Consider the following 24,335-nt stretch of genomic DNA (forward strand, 5'->3'; position numbering starts at 1 on the left):
TCCACCGGTCCTTTAAGGCAGCGGGACAACTAGATAGGGTAAGGAGGCATATGGGATACTTATATTCTATGCCTCAGCTAATAAAGGTAAGAGCAGGGACTGGAACTGTGTTAAACATTGATTAGGCCATGGCTAGAGTATTGCGTGCAGTTCTGGAATCCACATTATAGGAAGGATGCGATTGCACTAGAGAGAGTGCAGGGGAGATTTACCAGGATGTTGCCTGGGCTGGAGAGTTTTAGTTATGAGGAGAGATTGGATAGACTGGGGTTATTTTCCCTGGAGCAGAGGGGATTGAAGGGAGACATGATTGCGGTGTATAAAATTATGAGGGGCATAGATAGAGTAGACAGGGAGGAGCTTTTCCCCTTGGTGGAGGGGTCAATAACCAGGGGACATAGATTTAAGGTAAGGGGCAGGAGGTTTAGAGGGGATGAGGAAGAATTTTTTCACCCAGAGGGTGTGGGAATCTGGAACACTCTGCCTGAAAGGGTGGCAGAGGCAGAAACCCTCGTAACATTTAAGAAGTATTTGGATGTGCACTTGTGATGCCATGGCATACAAGGCTATGGGCCCAGTGCTGGAAAATGGGATTAGAATAGTTAGGTACTTGTTTGACCGGTGCAGACCCGATGGGCCAAAGGGCCTTTTTCTGCGCTGTAGACCTCTATGATTGCAGAACCCAGCACTTTTACATCCCAAGAAATCAGCCATTAAGATAATTTACAGGATATTCCAAAACATCACCTCAATCACAGCCTTAAGATGCCCCAAAGTGATTTAAAGGCAGTTGATTACACTTGAAGTGCAGTCACTTATATAGACAAATGTTTCTATAGAAGTAAGAATCTGTATTATTAACAACCTCAACACTGGCAAAAAAATTGTACTTGTATAAAAGGTTACAGCCAGAATTGGCTTGATAACTCAAGAATTTAATTTTTACAATATATACTAAAACCTTCTGTACTAAGGACGATCAACTAGCGACCTATTCATTTAATCTTCCCTTGGCACTTTCTTCCTAAATATGCAATTTGCTGAGAAAGGTTGAATGAGAGGAGACTCAAGTGGGGTATAAACATTAGCACAGACTAGTTGGGCCAAATGGCCTGTTTCTGTACTGGATATTCCATGTAATTCTAAACAATGCAAAGATCACTCTACAGAACAGCATCCAAAAGGTATCTGGACAAGATGGTGCTGAGTGTCATTTTTTTTTCTGAAAAAGCAACTTTGAATTTCAGCATTGTAGGTGCTTTCTCTGAAGATAAATCACTTCCAAGGCTTTGGTAAATCTTAAACCCAAGTAGGGTTCACTCAGTAACTTCATTAAAGAATTCCTGCATTAAAAGGCTCTTCCATTCTCTATGCTTACAAGTGTTATGGGAGAAGAATTTTAATGTACTTTACTATGTATTGTTCAAGGACTCCTAACAGCACTGTTCATTGTACCCTCCTGAATACCAGAATTGTTCAGATACATTATGTGTAGCTTTCTTTTTAGTACTTTTGCACATTTTAAATTTACTAAGCCCTGTGCATACACATTTTAATTGGGAATTGAGCAAATAAGACGGACAAAATAAACAATTTAAACAGCTTTGCAATATAAACCTTGGCAGATTAAACAAGCAGTTTTCTATCACTGGCAGCTACAGTGAGATACTTCAAGGGTTGGATGTTCCAGCTCCCTACCAGGCACAATTCCAGCAAGGGTGGGTTGTGGGGGGGGGGGGAAGAGAGAGAGAGAGAGAGAGAGAGAGAGAGAGGGAGGGGGGGGGTGCATGAAACATCTCATGTGGCTAGCCTACTACTTCCCACCTGCCCCAGAGCTGACCTCCACCACTGTTCATAATTTCAAAAAAAAACTTTAAAAATTTTAAAACCCTACATGAAACCTCATCGCGCCGGTGGATGAGGTTTCATGTTTTTCTACTTCCCGCTGGGGCTCCTGGCCTGCCCGCCAACCTTAAGGTTGGACAGGCAGGTCCAGTAATTACTTTAATTGATCTGTCAATGGCCTCAATTGGCCATTGACAGGTCGGTGGGTGTGCAGCTGATTTTGTTGCGCTCCCGCCTTCCTGAAAATTTAAATGGGGCATGGTGACGTCGGGAGTTCCGCCCGACATCACTGCACGTCATTTTACGCATCGGTGAGCGGGCCCCTTATCAACTCACTCAGTTTCTCCAATCTGCCTTGGATGCCTCTAACCCCAGTAAAAACATTTTTTTTTTCTTTATTCTTTCATGGGATGTGGATGTCACTGACAAGCCCAGTATTAGTTGCCCATTCCGAATTGCCCTTGAATTGAGTGGCTTGTTGGGCCATTTCAAAGGGCAGTTAAGAGTCAACCACATCACTGTGGGTCTGGAGTCACATGTAGGTCTGACCAGGTAAGGACAGCAGATTTAATTCCCTAATTGACATTAGTGAACCAGATGGGTTTTTACAACAATCAATGATAGTCAGCTGTGGCTCAGTCCATAGCACCCTCGCCTTTGAATCAGAGGGTCGTGGGTTCATGTCCCACTCCCGGAAACCAAGAACTGTGATTGTACTCGAAAGAGTTGCAATCTGTGACTGTTGATAACTCGAAAGAATTTGAGGTGTCAGCTGTGGCTCAGTTCATAGCACCCTCGCCTTTGAATCAGAGGGTTGTGGGTTCATGTCCCACTCCCGGAAACCAAGAACTGTGATTGTACTCAAAAGAGTTGCAATCTGTGACTGTTGATAACTCGAAAGAGTATTACTGAGACAAGCTTTCAATTCTAGATTAATCAATCAAATTTAAATTCCACCAACTGCCATATCTCCAAAGCAATGGCCTGGGCCTCTGCGTTATTAGCCCATTGACATTACCACTATGCCAGTGTCTCTCCCCATTCCTGGTCATCACGTGCCCACGCCTCCCCACAACCTCCACTTGGCATGAACTCAATCTTTGCACACCCAAGTCTAAGAAACATTGGTGGTCAAACCATTTGTCATCTATCACTAGATCGTGGTTGGATGATATAAAATGCCATCAAGGACTCACTCTACTCCATCAAAATCACAACTGTTGCAGGATCATACTTGATAGCAAAGGTAAAGAGAGTGAATGTTTCAGTTCTGATCAAAGCTCAAAGATCTGAAACATTAGCTGTTTTTCTCTCCACATATGCTGTCTGATCTGCTGAGTACTTCCAGCAATTTTTTTCCCCATCAGAGTTCCAGCATCCACAGTATTTTGCTTTAGCAAAGGTAATGTCCAGCTTCTTGACTCCAATGTCATCTTAAATCCATCTCCCTCAATCTAGACTTCATTATTTCAATGCTCTCCTCGTTGGCCTGTCTTCCATAAGCTTCATTCACCAGAAACTCTGGTACTCAGATCCTTCCCACACCAAATCTCGTCTTAGCTCCTGGCTTCCATTGTTTTCAATTTCTCATCTTTGTTTAAATGCCTTCTCCACTTTAAATCTACTTCAGCCAATTATTATTCCTCAACCTATATCTACTAAACTAAACTATCTGGTCATCATCCCATTCCTGTTTTGTGGGTTCTTGATATAAATGTAAAGTGGCTGCTATATTTCCTACTTTACAACAGGGTCTAAACTGCTCCAAAGCACTTTGGGTTGTGCAGAGACAATGAGGGGGTTATATTAATGAATTATTTTTTCCTATACAGTAATTACCTAAAAATCTAGAACGATGCTTACTCTATTCAATGGAAATTCATTAAACATTTTTGCAAGCAGCCTTATTATGGCATTTTGAACAAAATATTGGCTACAAAAGCCATCTGCAGGAATCTTAAGCTCAGCAATTTAAAAATTTACTCTGATATAGCAATTCAATTTAAAATGCCCATTAACAGTAAAATGCTGAATAAGTTTGCAATTTAATTACCAGGGCACGGACTTTAGCAGCTCTTGCACCGCAGTGGTGCACCCTCTCATTTTTACTTGGTCCTTCTGGCCATCAGTGAACGTGACACATTTATTTCTGCTGTAACCGCCAGCTGAACAGCACCGAAGTATCGTGAGCTGGCAAGTGATATAGGGAAGCTATTAAAAAATTTGCAGTGGTTTGCATGAGTATTGTAGGGACTGGTCATTGGGGAAGAAGGATGGGAGGAAGAGCTGCTTCAGCAATCAGACCCTTCATATCTTGTTGTAAAAGTTTACTTATGAGCATACAAATAGGCCATTCGGCCCTTCAAGCTTGCTCCGCCACGGCTGATCTATACCAAGTTGTATACATTCTTGATGGTATACACCAATCCACATCAATTCTACCCAAAATTAACCATGCAATTATAATTTTGCAATTCAGCTCCTGCATTTTCATGTTTCATTTCTCCTTGCATTTTTAAACTTGAGAACTTAAATGCATCTTGATTACAACTTTGAGACAAACAAAAAACTTGAGTGGATAACATTCATTCAAAAGTTGTCAGAATATAATTCTAGTGATTAGAGTGAAAGATCACACTGTCTTAGCAATGTGTTACTCAGAATTTACAGGTTCAATTGGCAAAAAGACAAATAAATAATGCTTGTGCCCCCCCTTCTGTTGCAGAACCACCTCAGTATTTTTCATAGAGCTGGCCCCATCAGAGAAAGTCCAGAAGCTGAATAGTCAAGTTGCAGGAAATTAACTTTACAGCAACTGTATATACAAAGTTTGCCAGAAATCCATCTTGTAGTACAAAATTATGACTTTGATACAATATAAATGGCATACAAATAGCCTCACACTCCAAATCTTGCCTTTTCAATCAACAGTCATTGAATGAATGCAAATATGCAGGGGATCACTATAAATAATGATTTATGATGTTGAATGAACCAAGGATAATCCATGCTTCCATACTAATTTGGGGCAAAAATATGTGCAACTAATCTATACAGACAGGTTAAAATGTTAAGAGTTACTGCCTGCTATTTTCCAAGTGCAATCATTCTCATTATGTGCAGATATATAGTTGCAGTGATCTACCTTTAATCAAACCACTCCTAGCAGGTTCTCAAGATGCTACACATGGTCCAATTAAGTAATCTATTAAATTAAAAAAGATAAACCCAAACCCAAGTGCACATTCGAACACTCAACACCAAATAGTCCAGACAAGGCTAATACAATGCCAGGTTCCAATGTGAAGGCAATTTACTTTCAACGTTAAAGCATAATTTTCCTCATTAAAAGCTCCTACTTCAATTTCAACTTTTTGAATAACTAAATTTCTCTGAAAAATCAAATATTTACTGAAAATGATGTGCACACAAATTCAAATCCCATGGGCTCAATGTTGAAGTAGATTTGAAATGGTACGTCTGGACTCTACATTTCTCAGAAATTAGGCTGAATCCATTATTTCCTATTTTGTGTACGTAATATATAATGTTAGCCTTATTTTAACAGGAGATTTACACAGCAACAATTTGTATCACCACAATCCTATCTATCCTTTGAATTATACCTGTTGGGTTAAACAGCAATACTTCACGATGAGTTACTTGCATTTGCTTTTTGTTAAATACAAGCAAATTTCCATTTTAGGCGATCTGGAAGAAACTTTTGGCAAGAGTACGTCAGTTCTCACACTGTAGTAGTTTTGGCTCTTCCCTCAAGTTATAAACTACCAGTCCTCTCTGAACATTGACCTCAAATAGTTTCATTGCCAATTTTGTTCATAATTAAAATGGTAGGTTGGGCTTTTTAAACTGTTAAGGGAAATTGTTAACAATGCAAACTTAAGTGCAAAAGTTCATGGAGGATTTAAATACTACAACTAACCCCATACTAGTTTCAATATCACTCTAACTGACCTCATACACTATACCAATGGGTTCATTATTCAATGCAGACTAGAAGTTTGCTTATTCATACATGTTCTACAACACAATTTATTCATTTCAATACATAAATAAATGTATTGCACGTCCAAATATATGGTTTAGCCATTTCACCTTGGTGGTGATTAGGATTCAATGGCGAAATATGGAAGAACACGCCAGTAAAGGTTTTTCAAAATTGCAATAGAATGCAAAAGGGGGGAACGGAAAAAATAAAAAAGTTCCAAGTAAAGTTATTCACAGGTTTAAAAGCAGCATATGTTTGCACTCAGCATTATATCTTACCACTTGATTGAGTAATCAAAGATGTCTTTGAATCTAGACTTGATATATGTTGTTAGCCACATATTGTTCAGCTGCAACACAAACGGCTAAGGTAAAGAAAACGAAGCAAAATGATCCAAGATACTTCAGTAAAAACAAACTTTTTGCTGATGTAATCAAGGCACTGCTTATTCACGTTAAAAACATTCTTCACTCCTCCTTAATCATTTCATGGTGAAAGAGATTTTCAGTCACAAGAATGTGAACTGTTATTGATTCGATGAGATTACAAATCATTCCTTCACTGACATAATCCAAGCTGGCAGAACAATTTCCATCTTTAATGCACAATTTGATGAATATGAGAGTTCCTTGATTGAGAAAATATGTTAAGTCAGTTTTACAGTTTGGCACTTCTAGGGCCTCAACTATATAGAGCAACATTTCATCTCATCTCACATGCAAGGGGTAATTCTGTGCTTCTGCATTCTCTGGTGAGCATGTGGGTCAGAGAATTAGGGCTTCAACAATGTGACCCCATCTATAATACAGTGTAACTCTTTGCAGAAGTACTCCTAATGGCTGACCTGAGCCTCTACAGGCTGTACATAAAATAAAAAAAATGGTGTAAACTTTTTTGCCCATTTTAAATAATCAACTGTTAAGGAACATTGAGAAAAACAGACAAGTAGGAATCATCTTCCTTTGGCAGATCTGACACTGCACTCCATTCCCCAGCAAATGCAATAAACTCACCAGCATATTTGACAACGCATGAATCAGTAGGACTGGTAAATTTAAACGAATTGATGTAATTTCTTTTTACAGAGTTGTTGTAAGCATATTGAACTAATCCAAAAATAACTAATAATTGAACTTATTTTGGTGATATGCAGCGGTAGTAATTAGGAAAGTATGCATTCTCTAGTTAAAGAAACTGACAAAATATAGGAGCTTAGCTATAGAAAACATGTTCACACAAACTATTTTAAGCACTGTCTGAATAAACAGTACAAATTTTCCATTTAGTAAAGGAAGCCACACATCTAAACAAGGTTTTTTGGTATATAGAACCTAGTTCTGGGAATTGTGGGGTGAGGCTGAAGTGAATGAATACACCTGCAACAGGAACAATATGGTCCCAAATATATTTGTCAATGGGCCACGTGACTCCTGTGGTTATTTTATTCTGCAGATTACGTTACAGCTAGGGCAGAACTCAATATTTAAAAATAAATCTACAACAGGGTTAGGATTGTTGTGGCTAAATGTCAGAGACCCAAAAACTGCATGAGCAAAACTAGAGACAGAAAAGGATATGTAAATATAATCAACGAAAAGAAGAACATCAGCAATTGGAGTACTAGGCCATTTGGCCCTATAAGCCTGCTCCACCATTCAATAAGATCATGGCTGATCAGATTGTGGCCTAAGCTCCACTTTCCTGACTGCCTCCCACAACCCTCAACTCCTTATGAATCAAAAAGTCTCAGCCTTGAATATATTCAATGGCCCAACCTCCACTGCTCTCTGTGGAAGAGAATTCCTATGGCTAAACCTTTGAATAGAAGGAATTTCTCATCTGTCTTACATGAGATCCCCCTCCTCATTTTTAAACTGTGCTCCCTAGTTGTAGACTCCCCCACAAGGGGACACATCTTCTCAGCATCTACCCTGTCAAGTCCCCTCAGAAACTTGATTTTCAATAAGATCACCTTTCATTCTTCTAAACTTCAATGAGTATAGAACCAGCCTGCTCGCCCTTTCCTCATAAGACAACCCCCTCATCCCAGGAATCAGCCTAGTGAACATTCTCTGAGCTGCTTCCAATGCAAGTAAATCCTCCCTTAAGTAAGGAGGCAAAAATTGTGCACAGGTATGGTCTCACCAAAGCCCTGTAAAATGGTAGCAAGACTTCTTTACTTTTATACTCAGTCCCCTTTGCAACCAAGGCCAATATTCTATTTGCCTTCCTAATTATTTGCTGTACCCGTTTGCTAGCTTTATGTAATTCATGTACAAGGGCAGCCAGATCCCCCTCTAACACAGTATTCTGCAGCACCTCTTCATTTAAATTCAGATTTTCTGAAACTTACTACAATTTTTAATACATGTTCTATTTAGTCAAGAAACAAACCTCCATCCCTTTTAGTGTACTTCTTCAGATATTACAATTTTGACTTCCCCTATAAGTTCCATTTTTACATCAACACGCTATACAATTATGTTTAGAGCCCTAATTAGTTTTGTAAAATATTTTACATATTGTAACATGACAGACATACAGCATTGTTGCAACATTCTACCCACTGAGGGTATAGACCCTAACTGCCTGGTGATAGAAATCTGCAACTTGCAGAGCTTAAATGTTTTTTTTAATGCCTCAATTATTTCAAGAATTAATGAATTTGTATTCATATACTCTTTCACACCCTCAGCGCATCTTAAAACACTTCACAATAAAATATTTTAATACAGTCACCATTAGATCCTCAAACCCAACAACAACTCATGCCCACACCAAGGCCCCTAAAGGAGCAACTGAATGAATGACGAAATAACCTGTCTTTGGAGAGATGATTATTGGCCAAAATGCACAACAGCATGATTTTCTTTAAATAGTGCCAATGGGATTTTCTACATCCAAACTGAATCACTAAGGTAGTAAACAGCATCTCATTTCAATGCATCATTAAAATGTCAGCATCTCCAATATTGCTTTACTTCCTCACTTAGTAAGTTATTTATACTCAGCAGGCTCAGACTTTTAACCTAATGCAGTAGAAATCAAATAGATAATAAAGGAGCAATCACACAAATAGGTGTACTCTACAGACCACCAAATAGTGGAAGGGAGGTGGAAGGAGAATCACAGAATCACACAGTGCAGAAGAGGCCCTTCAGCCCATCGAATCTGCACCGACACGTGAGAAACACCTGACCTACCTACCTAATCCCATTTACCAGCACTTGGCTCATAGCCTTGAATGTTATGACATGCCAAGTGCTCATCCAGGTACCTTTTAAAGGATGTGAGGCAACCCATCTCCACCACCCTCCCAGGCAGCGCATTCCAGACCATCACCACCCTCTGGGTAAAAAAGTTTTTCCTCACATCCCCCCCCAAACCTCCTGCCCCTCACCTTGAACTTGTGTCCCCTTGTGACTGACCCTTCAACTAAGGGGAATTAAGGGGAACAGCTGCTTCCTATCCACCCTGTCCATGCCCCTCATAATCTTGTACACCTCAGTCATCTCTGCTCCAACGAAAACAACCGAAGTCTATCCAACTTCTCTTCATAACTTAAATGTTTCATCCCAAGCTATACCCTGGTGAATCTCCTCCGCACCCCCTCCAGTGCAATCACTTCCTTCCTATAATGTGGCGACCAGAACTGCACACAGTACTCCAGCTGTGGCCTCACCAAGGTTCTATACAACTCCAACATGACCTCCCTACTTTTGTAATCTATGCCTCGATTGATAAAGGCAAGTGTTCCATATGCCTTTTTCACCACCCCACTAACATGCCCCGCTGCCTTCAAAGATCTATGGACACACACGCCAAGGTCCCTTTGTTCCTCAGAACTTCCTAGTGTCATGCCGTTCATTGAATACTTCCTTGTCAAATTACTCCTTCCAAAGTGTATCACCTCACACTTTTCAGGGTTAAATTCCATCTGCCACTTATCTGCCCATTTGACCATCCCGTCTACATCTTCCTATAGCCCAAGACACTCAACCTCATGTTAACTACCTGGCCAATCTTTGTGTCATCTGCAAACTTACTAATCCTGTCCCCCACATAGTCATCTATGTCATTTATATAAATGACGAATAATAGGGGGCCCAGCACAGATCCCAGTGGTACGCCACTGGACACTGGCTTCCAGTCACTAAAGCAGCCTTCTCTCATCACCCTCTGTCTCATTCAGCTAAGCCAATTTTGAATCCAGCTTATCAAATTACTCTGTATCCCATGTGCATTTGCCTTCTTTATAAGTCTCCCATGTGGGACCTTGTCAAAGGCTTTGCTGAAATCCATATAAACTACATCAACTGCACTACCCTCATCTGTACACCTGGTCACCTCCTCAAAAAATATCAAATTTGTTAGGCATGACCTCCCTCTGACAAAGCCATTCTGACTATCCCTGATCAAACCTTGCCTCTCCAAGTGGAGAACATTAGCTGTTCTCCAGTCCTCTGGCACCTTCCCCGTGGCCAGAGAGGAATTGAGTAAAAAGTATATAGAATAATCATCATAGGGGATTTCATGGACAGAAGAGGTAAATAAGGGAATGGAATTCCTGCAATGTGTCCAGGACCCCTTTCTAACCCTGTAAAAAGCCTAACAAGCAAAGATTAACTATTGGATCTAGTAATCAGGAATGAACTGGAGCAGATAAGAGGAGTAAAGGTAGGGAAACAAAGTGTATTATATTAGGGTCACCATAAGATGATGGTAAGGAAGGACATGGGTATGGCAAAAGCCAAGTTAGGAGATTGGAGAAAAGCTGATTTTGAGAAGCTAAGAAAAGAGCTTGGGAAAATAAAACAGGCAATTATATTGGCAAACAACAACGTTTCCCATTTAAAAGTGTGTTCAACAGAGTGCAGGAAAAAATATATTCCACCAAAAGAAAAGAACAAACGAAATACTAGCGAGACTCCATGAATAAATAAAGACATCAGGTAACAATCGAGAGTCAGGAAAGAGACACACATTAAGCACATAGAGGAGTATGTACAGCAGAGGAGTACATGGTAAGAGGGAATACAAAGACATTAGGAGAGAAGTCAAAAAACAATTAAGACGACAAAGAAGAACTATGAACATAAAACAAAATATTCTATAGGCACATCAATAGGCAAGGCTGTAATGGGAATAGGGCTATTAAGATATAGAATAACACCACAGATAATGATAGAGATGGCAGAAATATTAATCATTTTGCTTTGATATTTACCAAGGAGATATAACAGGTAGACATGAATGATGAGGGGAAGCAATAAGTGTATTTAAAATAAAAATGGGGATGTATTGAATAAACTAACAAACTCAGAGGTCTGGGTGGATTACATCTATGTATTTTAAAAGAAAGTGGGGAAGAGATAGCAGAGGCATTACTACTTATATTTAATAATTCATTAGAAAATAGTGTAGTGCCAGAGTTAATGCAATTCCTATATTTAAGAAGAGGAACAGAACATGTCAAGGAAATTACAGACCAGTCAAGCTTAACATCAGTGGTAGGCAAAATAATGGAATCCCTACTAAAGGAGAGAACAGAAAAACATCTAGAAAAAAAAAAATATATATATATATATTTGACCAACCTTATTGAATTTTTGAGGGGTTAACAGGCAAAGCAGACAACACTAATGCAGGAGATGTAATTTATCTGGATTTTCAAAAGGCTAATGAATAAAGTCAAAGAATATGAAGTTGGGGACAAGTAGCAGTATGGATTTCTAGCTGGCTTCAAGGCAGAAAGCAAAAGAGTGGGAATAAAGGGTAGTTATTCAGCGTGCCAGAAGGTGGGAAATGTGTTCCACAATGGTGTTCCACAAGGGTCAGTGCTGGGACCACTGCAATTCAAATCAACAATTTGGCTTTAGAATCAAAAAACACAACTCCTAAATTTGCACATGACACCAAATTTGAGGGGATAATGCGGAGGAGGAGTGGTGGGGAAATAGTCAATACAGAAGACGACTGCAACACATTACAGGAGGACATCAATAAACTTGCATAATGGGGAAAATAGTTAGCAAATAACGTTCAATGCAAATAAATGTGAGGGAGTGCATTTTGGTAGGAAGAATAGGGAGATCACTTATTACCTGGAAGGTGCAAGACTAGGTGGGGTAGAGGAACAATGGAATCTCGGAGCATGTAGTTATGGTTGCCATATTATAAAAAGGATATGGAGTCTTCAGGGAAGATTTACAAAGATGGAGAGGATTCAGAAAAGATTTACAAAGATTATACCAGAAATACATTGATATGCATATCAGGAGAGGATTGACCGGCTGAGTCTCTTTTCTCTTGGAAGGAAAAAGGCCAAGGGGTAGCCTAATAGAGGTCATTAAAATTATGAAAGGTTTCGATACAGTGGATACAAAGACAATGTTTTCTCTTGTGGGGAAGAGCATAACTAAAGGCCATCAAGATAAGATAGTCACCCAGAAATCTAATAGGGAATTCAGAAGAATTTTTCTTTATCCAAAGAGAAGTGAGAATAAGGAACTCGCTACCACAGGGAGTGGTTGAAGTGAGTTGTGTAGATACATTTAAGGGGAAGCTAGAGAAGAATGAGGGTGAAAGGCTTGGAGGGCTACGATGATTGATTTAGATGAGGAAAGGTGGAAGGGTGCTCCGGTGAAGCATAAACACCAACGTAGGCTGGTTGAGTCGAATGGCCTGTTTCTGTGCTGCCTATCTTTACCCTATTGAGCTTCAAACCAGATTGTTTTTCAAGATTTTTCATTTCCAGAGTAGGGGAAAATCTGAAATGCCTGATACCTTGTGGATAAGATGAATCAAACCTACAACTTTAAGACTAACAGAGGGGAGACATAATGAAAATAAGGCTGTGGGCCAATACAAAAATGCATGAAAGCCAATACTCAAGGTTATTGGCACTTAGGTTTATTAGAACGCTAGAATGTCGACTGTAGCATTTGAAAATGCTGCACTACGCAGTCTTACCCGTTAGAAATAGACAGGGAATGGAGTTTCACTGCTTCTCGTCTTCTGATCAAGGACACAAGCCTCTCCAGCTTTAGCTCTGAACAAAGAAACAAAAAGATCATTAAATTACACCAAAGAGAAAAAAGTTACTAAACTTTCAATGGTTCTTCTTCAAATATGGACATATATTCACTACTGGCTTCCAAATTCCACTACTAAAGAACAAATAATCCAAGAAAAGGTGAGGTGCAATGTTTAGTGTCATAATTTGAAGCTCCAATACCACAGTGTCATAATAGTGTCTATGAAAATGACCAATTATGATGCCATAACCGTAATAAAGTTGAGATATTAGTCAAATAACATCAATCTCTTTGCAAAGTGCTGAACTGCTTTCCCCTTATTTATGTTCCTTTTAGATAATGCTGTCTGTATTGCTTTTCCTTTTTAATGTTATGTATTCAGATACTTGAACAGCAAATACCTTCCCTACATTGAAAATATTGTAATCTTCAGTTAATGCATCCTGCTGTACTGTATGAAGTCATCAGCAAATGTTCAAAATGAAATAACAAAACAAGGGAAAAAAATTACATAAGCTTGTTAATGGTAGCACATCTGTTCTCACCTCCTTCTCAAGGTCAATCCAACACCAAACAAACCTGTGTCTGACAGGCCCAAGAACAGAGTGCTGCTAGTTAATGCACGTTAAAAAAATTGAATCTAGAGTTCTGAGTTTTCTTCAAATGTAAGGGAGTCAAGGGAGAAATCATGGCCAAAGATGTACCTATTCCTGCAACTCTCCAACATGCTGAAGTTTTGTGTCAACAAGTCCAGGGATGCCATTGATACCACACTGTGTTTGCATGGTGTAGGAAGGCATCCGTCTCTGGACAGCTCTGTCTCCCTCAGTCAGGCCCAAGACAAACAAAACTTGGCTCTTATATGGAATCTTAAGGTAGTTTGAAGTCCAACACTCACATCACTCATTTTTTTAAAAAGCTTCAGCGAAAGGATCAAGAACCAAGAACAACAAGTACTTGGCCTTGGAAGGTCTTGGATAATGCATAAGAACTTTGTAAAAAAAGTTAACAATTTACAGAACTGCACATCAGCTAAATGGATGCACTGGGTGGTGGTGAGGGGTGCGAAGAACAGCGTACAGTGCGGCTTGTTTGCTCGCAAAACAAACACAATTGCTTTTTCCTCTCACCACTTTTCTGCCTTCCCAACTGAGCCAATGTTCAGCAGTGACTGAGATCATAATGTTTTCAAATCTTTAGAGAAGTTAGTTAACACTAATCACGCCCAATATTGTTACAAGCATTACTGTGAAGTATAAATAGCAGACAAGTAAAATGTTTTGTATGAAATTTATTTCAGCAGCACAAAAACACCCTGTAGCTATTTTGTCCTTTCAAATTTAGGGTGCTGGTCTTTCTGAAATATCTTAAGCTTTGCGCAGAAACACACAATACAACTGATTTATTTTAAGCAACTTCACATTATTATGTACGCTAGGATCCCAACACATTGAAGAAATTATGAATTTTTAGTTAAACTGGTTGAGGATACCTGGACATTTCACTATTCAACTGCACTATTAAGTCTTGACTGTGTTAACCGTATTATTCAAAGAGAGTTATGGACCATGTTGTTATCCACATGTAGACACTAGTGCACCAAGCAACAATGTTATCACGCCACAGTACATGGTCAGATTTGAGAAATACATTGCATGTCAGCTCCTGCATCTGTGTAAATTAGTGTGATTATTTCAAACTTCTGGGAACCACAAGGCATGATACTGACTGCCAACTGAACTATCCATACTTGCAGATAGGACCTTGGTTCAACATTTAACATTTGGACTTGGAGTCCAATTAAAAAATTATCCATAAATAATGATCCCAGTTTTCTCAGACATTTTACATGGAACCTAATTTACTCAAAAAATTGCATCTTTATCTACTTTATGGATCAAACCAGTGAGATTCATTTACTTTGAACTTTGCAAATCAGTTTGAGTTTAATCAGGATGCTGTATTAAAATTTATACTGCTGTTATATCTGTTATTAAAAACTCCACAGAAAACAAGGAACATGATAACCTTGCAGTCTATCAAATGGGCAGTATAGTGGTTGTACTACCCCAGAACGGGAATTTAAACCTCACACCATGACAGTTTGAACATTTGAATTCAGTTTTACCTAAATATGGAACTTCAAAGAAAAACTGGTGTCAGTAAAAGTGGCCATGAAACTGTTGGATTGTCATAAAATCTCAACTGATTAATTAATACCCTTTAGGGAAGGAAGCCTGCTACCCTTATTCGGTCAAGTAACATTAGTCTGGCACTTAGGTGGCTAACTCAAACTGGTTTCTCCAGTAGTGTAACAAGCCACTTAGCTGCATCAAAACTGCTGCAAGGCTTAAGAAAGTCCATCGCCTTTCCCAGCCATTTAGAGAAAACTTTAGTAAACGAACAACAGGGAGTACATAATCCTTCGCTTTTTTCCAATAAATTATTTCAAGATTTTTTGAAAATGTAATTTTAGCTTGGTCCCAGTTTGCTTCAAAGATTTGTGTATGTGAACCCCCAAGTCCTTCTGTTCCCTTCCCATATCCCTTTAAATAGTACCATTTAACTTAAATGGTCTCCCCTCATTCTTACTCGCAAAATGTAACACTTCAGAGCATCAGTTTCATCCTTCATTTGGCTGCTTATTTCACCAGTTTGTCTGATATTCTGCTTGCTGAAATCTGACAATTAGTGTTAGGCATCTTGATTGAATACTATAAATAGTATGGCAACAAACTACAAAACCTCTGCACAAAATGAATCCAAGTATTTAACAGGACATATTCAAAGAATCGTACAGTACAGAAGGAGGCTGCTGGACAGTTGTGACTGTGCTGGCTCTTGATCATTCCAATTCGTCCCACCACCGCCCCCCCATCTCCTTTTCAATTATTCATCCAATTTGCTTTTGGTAGTTTTAATTGGAACTTCTTCCACCTCCCTTTCAGGCAATGCCTTTTAGATTATCGGCACAAAATAATTATTCTCATTGAATATGCTTATGATATTTGGCAAAAGAAAAGTAAATTACTGCAAATGTATTCAACTGCTTAGTTCACAAGCACACTCGTGTAATTCTCAGAAAATTATTTAGGTATAGCTTTCAAGAAAAAGATTGTAAAATAACAGAGATTTACTTTAAATGCAAAAAAAAATCCAATTGCAGCATTTAATGGAAGTTGTTAGAAAATAGCAATAGTTTAAGTAAGCTTTATATATATTTGGGTGTGTTAAGAATAAGATATATCTCTAATGTTTGATTTGTATTTCTGTTTATGTCTGTTAAGAAAAGGAGAAGTTGAGTTTTGGTTTCACTTTAAAAGGTGCCTGCCTGCTCTTGAAGGAAGTAAAGCCAGTAGAAAAATCAGTGATGTTGCCTAGCAACAGGGGTCCAGAGAGGAAGGACCACCATACCCACCCCCCCCAACACACACACACAAACACACAGAGACAAAGAAAAAAAAAGTAGTTTGAGTTCAGTTGGAAACAGCTGCCAGAGAGACTGGAAAGCAGAGGGACAGATAGCAAGTCCCAAACTGAAGTTGAAGCCAGGATTCCAGAGAGACTGGACACTGGGAGAGGGAACTGCAGAGAGAGTGAATTTCTCAAAAGAACTGAAAGGTCCCAAGGCCAAGGATTGAGACAGAAAGGAGGGGTCCCAAGAAGGTCTTCTAGTCAAAGGAGAACAGGAGTCTGGAAAAGGTCCTGTTATGTGGAAGTGAAAGTAAGGAACTGAGAGGAAGGCTCCAAGCTTCAAAAGACGAAAGCTGCAGGACGCAGATTTAAAGCAATATAGGCATGCAAGAAGCCGGAACATCTCAGGAGACAGCTGAAGGTCTGTAACGCTTTACTATGGGCATGTGAAGCAGTGGTGTACTGTTGGCACAACTCAGCCGGGGGGTGCATGGAAGAAAGCTCAAAAGCACGTGGTGACCCAGGGAAGAGGAACATGGGAAGGAGAGTTCAAAACCCTGGAGGCGGACCCATGTGGAAGGCATTTGAGAGAAAGCGTCGGTGTAGGAGAAAATTCCAAAGCAAGTTCCTGGAGACTGGAGAGTGGAAACCCTCATGTAAAAGACGGAGTTCAGTGAGACTGGTCAGCTCATGGTGTGACAAGCATCTAGGGTAGCATCTATCACTTGGTCTCAGGGTGTGGTGTTTCTAACCACAGGTCACCTGTTGGTTTAAATGGACTGTGTACTTACTGTGAACATTAGAGTACAAGATAACTTCTGTAACTTGTGTTATCTTTATGAATCTGAATACACCTATAAAAGGTATTGAGGTGAGTAATATAGTTCATCTTTTCTGGTTTAATAAATGTTTACTCTTTTGTTAAAAGTTCATCAGCTGACTCCTGTGACTGTACCTAAACAAAAAAATGAAAGGATCTTTCAAGCCAGGTTTCACCGAGATCTGGCTTTCCAGTAGTAGGATCAGCTGGGATCATAGCAATTCACATAAGCATATCTATAATCTACAAACAATGTTAAAACAAAACTGCTTCATGGACCTCTTTGAAGTGGGGTAAATGCAGACAGCTTCTAAACAAGGAATTTTGAATTGTTGTTTAAAGAGGCACCCAAGTCTACTGCCATATCCTGCAGTTAAGAATATATTCTGATGAAATAAAAGCTTTCTGCACAATTATTTTGTTTATATTTTTTGAATAGTTATATGCTAAAACATTACCTCTGTTCTCCCTTCCCCAACTTTTTCCAGAGGGAATGCTAACTTCAGTTAAGAGCTAAAAAAATCCCTTTATATACACTCATGCAACATTACAAAAAGAATGTCTGATTCTGACAATGTTGGGATAAGCCAACTTTGTGCTAGACTAATAATGTAGCATAGAACGTCTGAAAGAACATTCTGTCTTTTTCTAAGAGACAAAGGCGTGAGGGAAGAGATTTAGAGAGAGAGAGAGACACATACACAGACATGTTCATGTATATAATGAGGCTCATAAACATACAAGCAACCAATGGATTTCTGTTCCTTAAAAGGCTCTTGGGTTGTTCCAACTGCATTTAAAACGCCAATAGGGACAGGGTTTGGACTACCGGTTATTCTTACAGCATCTCAATTGCTCATCAACTACTCAATGGTAGGAAAGACCTTGTATTTACAGTGCCTTTCACAACCACAAAAGTCCCAATTATGTACTTTTTGAAATGTAGCCACAGCAAAAAGTCACATGGTTGTCAATGAAAAGACACAAATAATCCTACTCCATACTCCTTCTCACATTCAGCATTACATTTCTGATTTTAAAATTCAGTAGTTTGACTGAGTCAGTCAAATGTTGCAAGATTGTATGATTAACTTACAGCATGTAATCTTCAGTGAATTTTCAATCTTCTAACAGTTTGAAACTCTCATGTAATGGTGAAACAGAACCAAGGAGAATCCCAAGTTTTTTCTGCAGACTTCATGTACTGTACAGGAAGGAATTTTAAAGACACTGAGACACCGTAAACACTGGACTGCCCAGCAATAATTTTGTTATGCATCACATAAAAATGTACACTCCCTGCTGGATGCTAAAGCAGCCGCTTTTCCCTAATACACATTCCAGAGTGCAGTTTGTGTTGCTTACTCCCTGAATGAGCAGTATGCTTGGAATGCCTCCATAGGAACTGATTCCCCGGACGATGATTAGCTTGACCACTAACAATGTAGTCACTTCCTGCTTTTGCCAGCATGCCTTTAAAAGGGAATCATTCACCAGCAAAAGAAGTATCTGATACAACTGAACTGCATTTTTTTTTAAAACAAAAAAAGCACTCTGACTTGTAATAAAGTACCCCCTCCCCCTCTTCCTCCCTGCCAGTATTGACGTTTACAATTTGGGCCTTGTATTGAGCAGAACAAAGATGGCTTCATCTACACATACACTGGTTTAGAACTTTTGTTAATCAATCAGGAAGCATCGGGATGCTTGATTTTCAAGTGTGTGAATCCTTGCCTCTGAATTATCACAGCTGTGTTGAGCTCAATGGGATGCATCAACAACAGCAAGAACATACATAACTAAAGCTCATCCAAGATATGGATGCTAAAGCTGAGAAACGTGCTGCGCAAAATTGAGAAATGTAGATTTCATGTCACTCCCTTCAAAAGTAATTTTGGTAGCAGAGACCATTGTTGTTGTGATCTAGCAGCATGCTGTATTAACTGCTTTGCAAATACAATTCTGCAACATTAACACGTTACTCCTGCTGTGATTTCCCTGTCAGCTTGTTGTAATCAAACTGTACAAAATGTCTGTCTCCAAACCCATGGAGAAAATCAGGAGAATAGGAAAACAAGTGTTTCTCCACACAAAAACACCTGGAAAAACTCAGCAGGTCTGACAGCATTTGCAGAGAGGAACACAGTTAACATTTCGAGTCTGTCTGACTTTTCACCAGAGTCACACGGACTCGAAACGTTAACTGTATTCCTCTCCGCAGATGCTGTCAGACCTGCTGAGTTTTTCCAGGTGTTTTTGTTTCGAATTTCCGGCATCCGCAGTTTTTTGCTTTTATCCAAATGTTTCTCCACCACCACCACCACTCCCCTCCCCACCATTGTTTTGAACACTTTTGTTTGTTATATAAATATCAGAGGTGGGAACAAAGGCTATTTGACTAGGTGGGGCAATTGGGGGCAGGGAGGTCACATGCTGAAACTTCCAAGGTTGGCAACCCTGGATGTTGGCATTCTCCATGTTTTGCTGTTTACCTGGTACTTCTCGCAATTTGCTCAGAACTGCACTGCGACAGCTCCCCATTTCCCAGCTTTTAAGCAAACAAGGCCCTAAAAGTTTTCAAAGTCGATTGATGTAAATTTTAAAACTTTGTAGTCTGCTCTTTCCATGTCCCTGTTCTCCCACTGTGCTCCATGTTCCAGTTTAAAATAGGGCCCTAAATACAACACCTAGACTTCTTATCTCAAATTCCAAGTGAGTTACACCATAAGAACAGAAGTAGGCTATTCAACCCCTCGACCCTCTTCCACCATTGAATTGAAATCATGGTTGAGCTGCATCTCAACTCCATCAACTCTACCTATACGCCTTTTTCCCTTAGCCTTAATACCCTTTTAAAAAATTCCCAGTTTTTAAACTTGCAAATGGTTAACCTCTCTGCATTGTCTGGTTTGAAGATAGGGGAGAAGTGAAGCAATTGCATTTATCTAGTGCCTTTCATGACCTCAGGGCACCTCAAAACACTTTACTGCCAATGAATTACTTTTTGAAGCGTAAGACACAGTCACAATATAGGGAAACACGGCAAGGTCCCACAAAAAGCAATGAGACATGACCAGACAATCTGTTTTCATGGAGGTGGTTGAGGGATAAATATAGAATTACAAAATGTGCAGAACAGGCCTATCACATAACACTCCATACAAACTTACAAATAAAGGAGCAGGCGTAGGCTATTTGGTCTCGAGCCTGCTCCACTATTTGATCAGATCATGCCTGATCTGATTGTGACTTCAACACTACTGCCTGTCTACCCCTATAACTCTTGGCTCCCTTCTCAATCAAGAATGTAACTCAGCCTTAAAAATATTCAGTAACCCCACCTCCACTATTCTCTGGGAAAGAGGTTATCAACTCTCAAAAAAATTTTCATTTCCATCTTAAATGGTAGACCCCTCAATTTTTTTATACAGTGTGCGCCCTAGTTCTAGGCTCTGCCACAAGGGGAACCATCCTTTCAGCATCCAGCCTGTCAAGTCCCCTCAGGATCTTACATGTTTCAATAAGATCACCTCTCATTCTTCCAAAGTCCAATGGATACAGGCCCAACATGTCCTCATAAGACAATTCCTTTATTCTAGGAATCAGTTAAGTGAACCCTCTCTGCACTACTTCTAATGCAAGTATATCCTTTCTTAACTAAGACGACTAAAACTGCACTGAGTACTCCAGATCTGGTTTCACCAATGCCCTGTATAACTGCAGCAAAACTTGAATACTTTTATATTCCATTCCCCTTGCAATAAATGTCAACATTCCATTTTCTTTCTTAAGCACTTGCTGTACCTGCATACTAACCTTTTGTGAATTCATGTACCAGGACACCCAAATCCCTCTGTGCCGCAGAGTTCTGCAATCTTTCTCCGTTTAAATAATTATATATGACTATACGCCACAATGGTCTTAGGCAAGTTTCATTGAGTAATGGAAGGACTGCCTCATCTTTATCGTCAGAGTCTGCCTCATATGTCAGGGTATGTTATTTTAAAATATCTACATTCATTTAGTTGTTTTCAACTGATGAGTAGTTGGTTTCAGGTAGTGCATGGCAAGTGCTACACCTTGAAGCTATTCATGCCAGCCTGAGTGAACTTGGTTATATTCACCCATTTGTGTGGAAAGCTGCCCGGTCCAACAAATCTCAGCTTGTTATACTGACTTTGATCATGGGTGCTGACTTGTCTCAAAGAATCATAGCCTGCACATCAGGGCGTCTGAATATTTCATGTACCCATTTATATCTGGCTTTTGCATCACAGATCCAGTCCAAGGGATAATGCAACCACAGTTGTGCAACTGTTAAGACGCAATATCATTCCTCATTGATAGATGAGTATATCTCAAAGGTAGTGGAATGTGTGACAATTCATTTAGGTAGCATAATTTCCTCTAAAATGGCATGTTTTCTTAACTGCTATAGGCACATTGCACTTAGGAGCAACACAATTAACACTGGTAGCAGCCTTCTGTCTCGTAAGATGGTTTGCACTGTGGTGGTCAATTTTGTGTTAAGCATCGCCTGGTGTGGCTCAGGAGTCCCACTCTGGCATGGCAGTCTCTGAAGAAGTCATATTGGACTCAAAATGTTAACTGTTTCTTGCTCCACAGATGCTGCAAGATCTGCTGAGTTTTTCCAACGTTTTCTGTTTTTATTTCCGATTCCCAGCATCCGCAGTATTTTGCTTTTATTATTATGGCAGTCTCTGCCATGTCTACTGTAGAGGAAGATAGTGGGCTGAGGAGGTGCATGATTCGCTGGCCTCTGTTTTCTCTGGGCCCTCTTTTTCAGCCAGCTGAGCTGTGTGTTTCTGCTTGCCTGTTCCAATGCCCTTCCAAACAAACAGTCAGCCTCCAGAGGTCACAGCCATTGGCAACTGTCTTCCAGCTGTCAGTGTCAATATCCACCATTTTTGTACCTTGCTTGCAGGTTCCTTGTAGCGAAGGCACGGATTCCCAGGAGGTCACAACCCAGTGGACAGTTCACCATACAGGAGGTCTTTGGATATACAGCTGATGAATGTGGCCGAGCCAGCGCAGACATCGCTGGCTTAGCAATGAGTATATGCTGATGGAATTGGCATGCTCCAGGGGTCTCAGAGTTAGTGACCTTGTCCTGCCAAGAAATGTTGAGAATACATCTGAAACAACAATGCTGGAAACTGTTCAGGTTCTTCTCTTGCCTAGCATTTGTCCAAGTCTTACCACTGTAGAGGGGTTACATTTGATCTTGGTGTTGTAAAAGTTGTCATAATATCAAAGTATGGCTCTACAAAACATTACAATGTCCACCTTTAAATAAGGTTCAGAAACCAAAGGTTAAGCCTCAGGACAGAAACTTAAAATGAGATTGCAAACAGCCTGACTAATCAACCACCATTGCCCTGGTTATTAAATCTCTATCAATTCTTCTGCTATTGATACCTCATGCACGATCCAGAGTAATTACCACTAAATGACTTACAACACAAAAATGGCCACAAGGCAGACCTGGAACAAAAATCGGATGAGACCAAGTGCTCAACAGCATGGGTATTACTGTTAATGAGCCACAAATGAGAGCCCTAAATCTTAATGATTGGAAGAAGCAAGGTGCGGCACTATCCTGTTATGGATAAGGACCTAGATGACTCCAGCTGGGAGTAATGAGTCACCTAAGTTGCAAACAGGTTTCAGTGCTTCAAAGCTAGAACAAAAGTAGAGAAGTTACATTGCAGTTATACAAAGCTCTAGTCAGGCCTAATTCAGAGTATCGTATTTGGTTTTGATATTAGTGTTGGCTGTGACTCAGTTGGTAGCATTCTTGTCTGAGTGAGATGATTACGGTTTTATGTCCCACTTCAGGACTTGAATGCAAGAACCTAAGGCTGACACTCTTTTGTGGAGGTGCCAGATTTTTGAATCGGACGTTAAACCAAGGTCCCTTGTGCCTTGAGGTGGTGCAAAAAATCTCATGGAACTATTTCAAAGAGCAGAAGAGCATCCTGGTCAATATTCATTCCTCAATCAACATCACAAACACAGATGATCTGGCCATTATCACATTGCCATTTGTGGGAGTTTGCTGTCTGCAAATTGGTTGTCATGTTTCCTGCATTACAACAGTGACTACATTTCACAAGGGCTTCATTAGCTGTAAAGTGCTTTGGGGTGCCCAGTGTTCATGGTAAATGCAAGTATTTTTTTTTCTTCCTTTGGATTTGGGTGCTCCACTTTCAGAAATGAACACTGACAAAATCAAACAATGATTCACCATGATGACACTAGGAGCTCCTTTTCTTCCCTGGATACATAGGGTTAGGCAATAGATGATGTATTGCCTTGTTGCTCAGCAAATGAGAAAAGACTCAGTTCAGCCATGTTAAGTCTGATCCACAGAGGAAACATGGCTAATCAGTAGAGACTGCTGAACATCAGAAGCTGATTCTATTTGCAACAGACAATTAATACTTTAAATCCTATGACTGACTGCTTTACTTTTTTTTTATTCTTTAATGGGATGTGAGCAATAGTGGCAAGATCAGCATTTGCTGTCCATCCCTAATTGCCCTTGAGAAGATGGTAGTGAGCCATTGTGAAAAACGCTTCTTGCTTTTGTCCCAATTTGACCTTTTTTTTTTAATTCATTCATGGGATGTGGGCTTCGCTGGCTGGGCCAACATTTATTGCCCATTCCTATTTACCCTTGAAAAGGTGGAGGCAAAGTGCCTTCTTGAACCGCTGCAGTCCATGTGGTGTGGGTACACCTACAGTGCTGTTAGGGAGGGATTTCCAGGATTTTGACCCAGCGACAGTGAAGGAACGGTGATATATTTCCGTCAGGATGGTGAATGACTTGGAGGGGAATTTCCAGGTGGTGGTGTTCGCACCTATCTGCTGCTTTTGCCCTTTTAGATGGTAGCGGTGGTGGGTTTGGAAGGTGCTGCCTAAGAAGCCTTGGTGAGTTCCTGCAGTGCATCTTGTAGATGGTATACATTGCTGCTATTGTGCGATGGCAGTGGGGGGAGTGAATATTTGTGGATGTGGTGCCAGTCAAACGGACTGCTTTGTCCTGGATGGTGTCAAGCTTCTTGAGTGTTGTGGGAGCTGCACTCATCCAGGCAAGTGGGGAGTATTCCATCACACTCCTGACTTGTGCCTTGTAGATGGTGGACAGGCTTTGGGGAGTCAGGAGATGAGCTACTCATCGCACGAT

At 40.0% G+C, this 24,335-nt stretch overlaps 1 protein-coding gene across 4 annotated transcripts in view; it reads right to left on the minus strand.

Annotated features, from left to right (window-relative positions):
• The window catches only part of LOC144685960 (talin-1), a 255,104-nt gene that overhangs the window by 152,662 nt on the left and 78,107 nt on the right, over positions 1–24,335 (minus strand). For 3 of the 4 annotated variants that reach the window (XM_078551056.1, XM_078551029.1, XM_078551047.1), the window contains exon 2: positions 12,827–12,905. The gene's annotated coding sequence lies outside the window, so the exon portion shown is untranslated. Of the gene's footprint in view, positions 1–12,826; positions 12,906–18,221; positions 18,502–24,335 lie in introns of those variants that run through there. The other variant, XM_078551038.1, reaches the window with a different exon arrangement.

The sequence above is a fragment of the Cetorhinus maximus genome, chromosome 1 (genome assembly GCF_964194155.1).
Source record: "Cetorhinus maximus chromosome 1, sCetMax3.hap1.1, whole genome shotgun sequence".
In the NCBI taxonomy this organism is placed as follows: Eukaryota; Metazoa; Chordata; class Chondrichthyes; order Lamniformes; family Cetorhinidae; genus Cetorhinus; species Cetorhinus maximus.